The sequence below is a fragment of the Lathyrus oleraceus genome, chromosome 6 (genome assembly GCF_024323335.1).
Source record: "Lathyrus oleraceus cultivar Zhongwan6 chromosome 6, CAAS_Psat_ZW6_1.0, whole genome shotgun sequence".
NCBI classification, from domain to species: Eukaryota; Viridiplantae; Streptophyta; class Magnoliopsida; order Fabales; family Fabaceae; genus Lathyrus; species Lathyrus oleraceus.
This window is the reverse complement of record NC_066584.1, coordinates 131,694,850-131,701,038: the sequence shown is the minus strand read 5'-3', so window position 1 is coordinate 131,701,038 and position 6,189 is coordinate 131,694,850.

Below are 6,189 nucleotides of genomic sequence, written 5' to 3'. Positions count from 1 at the left end.
TAAAAGCTCAAATGTTACCAACCAGAATGAAAAATCTCAATTAAATCAGAAATGATCCCAAAAATTCCAACAAAAATCATGAGCAATCACAACATCCAGAACATGCATCATACAAAAAATCAGGACAATTGGATATCATTTGGCATGGCAAACTCATCAATCAAGTTGAACATCACAAGGTGTGACACAAATTGTCACACCTACCTTAGCACATTCATAAAACAGCAATGGTAATTGATAAAAATACCAAATCAACACCAAAATGTCAAGCAAAGTGTCTATTTATAGAATGCAAAATTTCATAAGCATTGGACAAGAATCAAGCATTTCACAAATGATATAGCATGGCAAGGTCCAAAATGGATACATGTTCAAACTCCTTAGACAAAATAATTTCCAGGCCAGGCACAATTTGCATTTTTATAACCATAAAAAACTAGACAAGATAAGGATCATGATGCAAAAAACCTCATAATTTTTGAATCAATTTTCAATTTATTGTGAATTTTGGAAGTTGAGAAAAATTGAAATGGAAATGTGAAGCCAAGACATGAAATGATGAAGAAATGATGAAAAACACAAGGCAATGTGGAAAATGCGCTCAGCAGGATTCGAGCCATGTGCACATTTGAACTACATAGCGCGCCAAAGCCAAAACAACGTTGTTTTGCCAGGAAACCCTAACACGCGCTCACATGAATTCAAAAAAATCCGCAGGTAACATGATGAACTCGTAATAAAATTCGCAGGTAAGCCTATGCGTTTTGCAAGAAAATTCGCAGGAAAACTGGCAATGTGTATGAACATGATGAAAAATGAGCACATCATTCAACTTATCATGCATCAAACAACAAGAATCCATGATTGAACCAGAAAAATCAAATGCTCCAGAAATGAAAAATGAGCACATCATTCAACTTATCATGCATCAAACAACAAGAATCCATGAATATTTCATCAAGAAACAACATCAAACGCATGGATCGAAGGAAATTAAAATCTACACCAAAACTTCAAATGCACGGATCTTCATGGATATAGCATCATTTTACTTGATTCAAAGCTCAGATTTCTCAGCATACAATGAACTACCAGAATATCACAACAATTTGGAGAATTAAAGAGGTCAAAAAACCTACCTCTTGATGAGCAGCAATTGAAATCACGTGTTTCCAAGGCCTTTGATGTTCCAATTCTTCTCCAATATGCTTCTTGTAGTAGATGATGATGAAATGGAGGCTTTAATGTAAACGAATCTTGTTCAATCTCCACTTGCCATGGAAGCTTCACACCTTGAACATGAACAAAACAGGCACGATTTCCTCTGTTTCCACGTGCAAATGTGCCCAATTATAGCTTAGGATGATGGAATGATCAATGGAAAGTGCTTGTGTTTGAAGAATTTTGGAGAAAAAAGTGAGAGAAATTTTTTGAGAATTTGTGAAATCTAGATCTAGAATTGGTAATTGTGAAAAACAGTTATGGTTTAAGGCTTTATAGTCCATGCTAATCATGTTTAGGCAATGGTTTAAGCAAATGCAAATGAGATTAGGGACTTTGTGGTGTGAATGCAAAAAATGGATTTTCATGCTCCATGCACCCCATGCACGTGAACAGTGCATGTGCAAGGCCAAAATCCACTTAAAATGTGTTCATGCAAGCTTTGGAAGTGATATTGTATGCATACATTCAACCAAAATGAGTTTATGAAATTTCTTCCCAAAATCTTCATGAATGAGTCAATGCCATGCAAATGAGATTTCATGCCAAATGATTGTATGCTTGGAAAATACATGTTACAAGGATCAATGTGCAAAAAGAACCACTCAAATTGGAGTTTTGGTTGAGAAGTTATGCTCATTAGAAGTTTGAACCACACTTTTCCATGATTGAACCATATCTCCTCAACCACACATGAGAAATCCATGATCTTGGACTTTTTGGAAATGGGAGAGAACGATCTTCAACTTTAATGTTGGACAAAATTTCATTTGAAGCTTTCTTGATTATGTAATCTTGAGTTGAAGTTGGTCAAAAATCTTTCCATTTTTGGAAAGTTCAAACTACAGGTCACCTGCTATTTTTGGAAAGTCTTGATCTGACCTCAAATTCTTCAATGTTGATGTTTGAAATGTCATATGAGACTTGTTTGAACATGATTGAGGCATCTCTAACCATTTCCCACCTCCAAATCCATAGCTAAATTGACAGTTGACTTCTGTTGACTTTTTAGGGTTTCAGATATTTTGCACATGGACTGATGAGCCTTGAACCTCCAATACTTGGCCAAACCACTTCAAAATGATCCTTGGGTCACATGAACTCATTGTACCAACCCTAGGGATTTGATCTCATGGAGAATGCCTTTATTGCCTTGCACAGTTGAATCTCCTGACCAGTCTTGCGTGATGACATGATGGACTATGCAAATGATAATGCAATGTTAATGACCTAAACATGAAATGTATATACAAATGGGAGGTGAAAATTTGAGGTGCTACAGCTGCCCCTATTCAATCGACTGGGAACCTGAACGGATGAGAGCAACGGCTGTCAGACCTTCAAGGTAAACAGGGATTGAATACTAAAGAACCGTAGAAATTTGCACTCTGCGGGATATGATACAGGATATTTGTACCAGCGACCAGACAAGACGTTTACCGACGACTCTACTGGGGATTTTGATTTTTATCAAAGGAAACGTACAACCAAACGTCAACGGACGAAAGGGAAAAACTCAACGTTTATCGACACCAAGGGAGAGGTGACCAAACATTAACGAATGACTGGGAAGGATTCGACCAGACGTCAACAGACGAACGGGAGAAGCTCGACGTTTATCGACACCAACGGAGAGGTGACCAGACATTAACGAATGACTGGGAAAGACTCGACCAGACTCAACGGACGAACGGGAGAAGCTCGACGTTTATCGACACCAACGGAGAGGTGACCAGACATTAACGAATGACTGGGAAGGACTCGACCAGACGTCAACGGACGAATGGGAGAAGCTCGACGTTTATCGACACCAACGGAGAGGTGAACACTTCACTGGGGAAGGAAAACAAAATATTTGCAACCTGAAACCTGATAGGACGTTTACCGACGACTCCACTGGGGATATCTGGCTGGGGAACAACCAGACATTTACCGATGACTGGGATGAGACTCCACGTTTACCGACATCGAAAGATGATGTTTACCAACACCAAAGAAAGACGACCAGACATTTACCGATGACTGGGGAACCGAGATATGCAACCAGACGTCAACGGACGACCAGGCAAAAACTCAGCGTTTATCGACACCAACGGAGAGGTGAACACTTCACTGGGGAAGAGATACATACAACCAAACGTCGACGGACGAATAGGAAAAACTCAACGTTTATCGACACCAACGGAGAGGTGAACAGACCTTAACGAATGACCTGTGGGGAGGATACAACTAGACGTCAACGGACGAATAGGAAAAACTCAACGTTTATCGAAACCAACAGAGAGGTGAACACTTCACTGGGGAAGGAAAAGATGGTACGAACACCGAAAGATGATGTTTACCGACATCAAAAAGAAGCGACCAGACAATTACCGATGACTGGGGTGAGACTCGATGTTTACCGACACCGAAACAATGGTGTTTACCGACACCAAAGAAAGAACACACGCGGGTGCTTGCATGACACTTACCGGCATCACAGGAATGACATCTTCAACACGTCAAGACAAGACTAAACACTTGCTGGGATCTCACTGGGGAGAATCAAGCTTCCTTCACAGACGGGTGAGGAAATAAACCTCTTTGGGGAATATCAATCCTGAATGCTGTCAGGAGCAACTGTAGCAAACGTGCCGTACAGGTGTTGAACAAATGATCCGCCTCTGCCGGGGATATGGTCCAATTAGTTTTGACATATGAATGCATATGTTTGAATTTTTCTATGGCGTAATGCTCCATATCAAATGGAAATGCTACGCGATTTGAGGATGCAATGATCACTACATGCAAAAATGCAAATGAGGAAAACTCCTGCTGGGGAGCAAACTGATTGGATACTCCAACTCTGTGGGAAAACTCTGTCTGAGGAATACTCTGCGGGGAGTAGCACCGACTTCTCACTCATGCTGGGGAAAAGCACTGCTGCTGGGGAAAGAAAAGATCCCACCGGGGACAAACTTCACCGGACCCAACCCACTCGGGGACTTTGCTAGGAACACAACCAATGCGACCTACTGGGGACGACCCATCCACAAATGGATAACCACTGCTGGAGATAATTTTCACCGAACTTGATCCACTCGGGGAACCTGCTGGGGAAAACCATCAACACCAACCTCTGCTCGGGAGATTTGCTAGGGGAATACCTTCCACACCTAATGGGGATAAGCATAATTCTGTTAGGGAGATAATATACCCGACCACGCTGGGGATAGCAGTACTTCAAACCAGACTGCTGGGGAAAAAAACAACTTACTGACACCTCCGCTGGGGATACACCAACCTTCCAACTCGGTGGGGACTAACATTCTTCAAACTCAGTGGGGAACTGCCAACTTTAGACTAACTGGGGATAAACCCACTCTCAGGCCTGCTGGTGAGTTAACAATTCTCAGACCTGATGGGGAACTAAAACTCCACAGACGTTTCTGCAGGGGATAAGAATAGTTCTGATAGCCTTCAGACTTGCTTGGGGAAACAACCTCTTCCAAGCTTACTGGGGAATTCCTGATCTTGACTATGCTGGGGAGACAAATCTCGAACTTGCTTCAACTGCTGGGGAACATCCACATTCTCTCACACTGCTGAGGAATCAACCGTGGCTTATCTGCTTCAGCCAGGAATCAAAGGTAACAACCTGCAAAACAGCACGACAAACATGCACCAGGGAATTGCATGGACAAGATACGCTCAAGTGTCCTCAACATTCAAAATGATTTTCAAATGTTTTATCTTCCTGCACGTTATTGTTTAACCTTCATGTTTTCATATGCAATGTTTATCAAAAATCCGGACGTTTTTGCAAACAAAACAGTAAAAATAAAAACAAGAGAGCAATTTATCTGAATAACAACTTTTATTGATTGAAAATGGGCCTGAAAAGGCGAATACATCAGGAAGCAGTTCCTAGAAAGAGGTAATTGCGCACAAAAGGAAAAATCTATCCTAATGGCAATGTGAACACGGCATCCACTATTTCCCAATTCTATTATAACTCACAGATCATCATTTTTCCTCCCAAGTTCCTTGCTTTCTGAGAAGAATGACTGGACCGATCATACCCTTCGAGATGGTAGATGACGAAGCGTGATGAAGTGCAGATAACTCTGACTGTAGTCTTCGCTTTAATCCCTCTTTTGCCTGGATCGCCCTTTCGGGTTTTCAATCCACCGGGATACCCATTTTTGCCTATGCCGCCCTTGCGGGTTTTCGACTTACCGGGTGTACAAAATTTTTTATTCTTTTTATCCCTAATTTTTGCCCGAACCTTTTCTTTCTTTTTTTGTTGGTTCGCCGGGATGCCCTTTTTTGCCTGGACTCTTTTATTCTTTTTGTCCAGCGGGTCAATTTATGCGAAGTATTTTTTGACTACATCTGAGTTAACAGGGGACGGAAAATCTTCACCATCCATAGTTGTAAGCATCAAGGCTCCACCGGAGAAAACCTTCTTAACAACATATGGACCTTCGTAATTAGGAGTCCATTTGCCCCTGTTATCTGTACCGGGAGGAAGGATCCTCTTCAAAACTAGATCACCAGTCTGATAGCTTTGAGGATGCACTTTCTGATCAAAGGCTCTCTTCATCCTTCTCTGATACAACTGCCCATGGCATACAGTTGCTAACCATCTTTCTTCGATAAGGCTCAACTCGTTAAACCTTGTTCGAATCCACTCAGCTTCGTCAAGCTTGACATCCAACAAGACTCTCAGAGAAGGGATCTCCACTTCAACAGGTAGGACAACTTCCATACCATACACAAGGGAGTAAGGGGTTGCCCCGGTCGACGTACGTACTGAAGTACGGTACCCATGCAAAGTGAAAGGCAGCATCTCATGCCAATCCTTGTATGTCGCGACCATCTTCTGCACAATCTTCTTAATATTCTTGTTTGCCGCCTCTACAGCACCATTCATCTTTAGTCTGTAAGGAGAAGAATTGTGATGTTCAATCTTGAAATCTCTGCAAA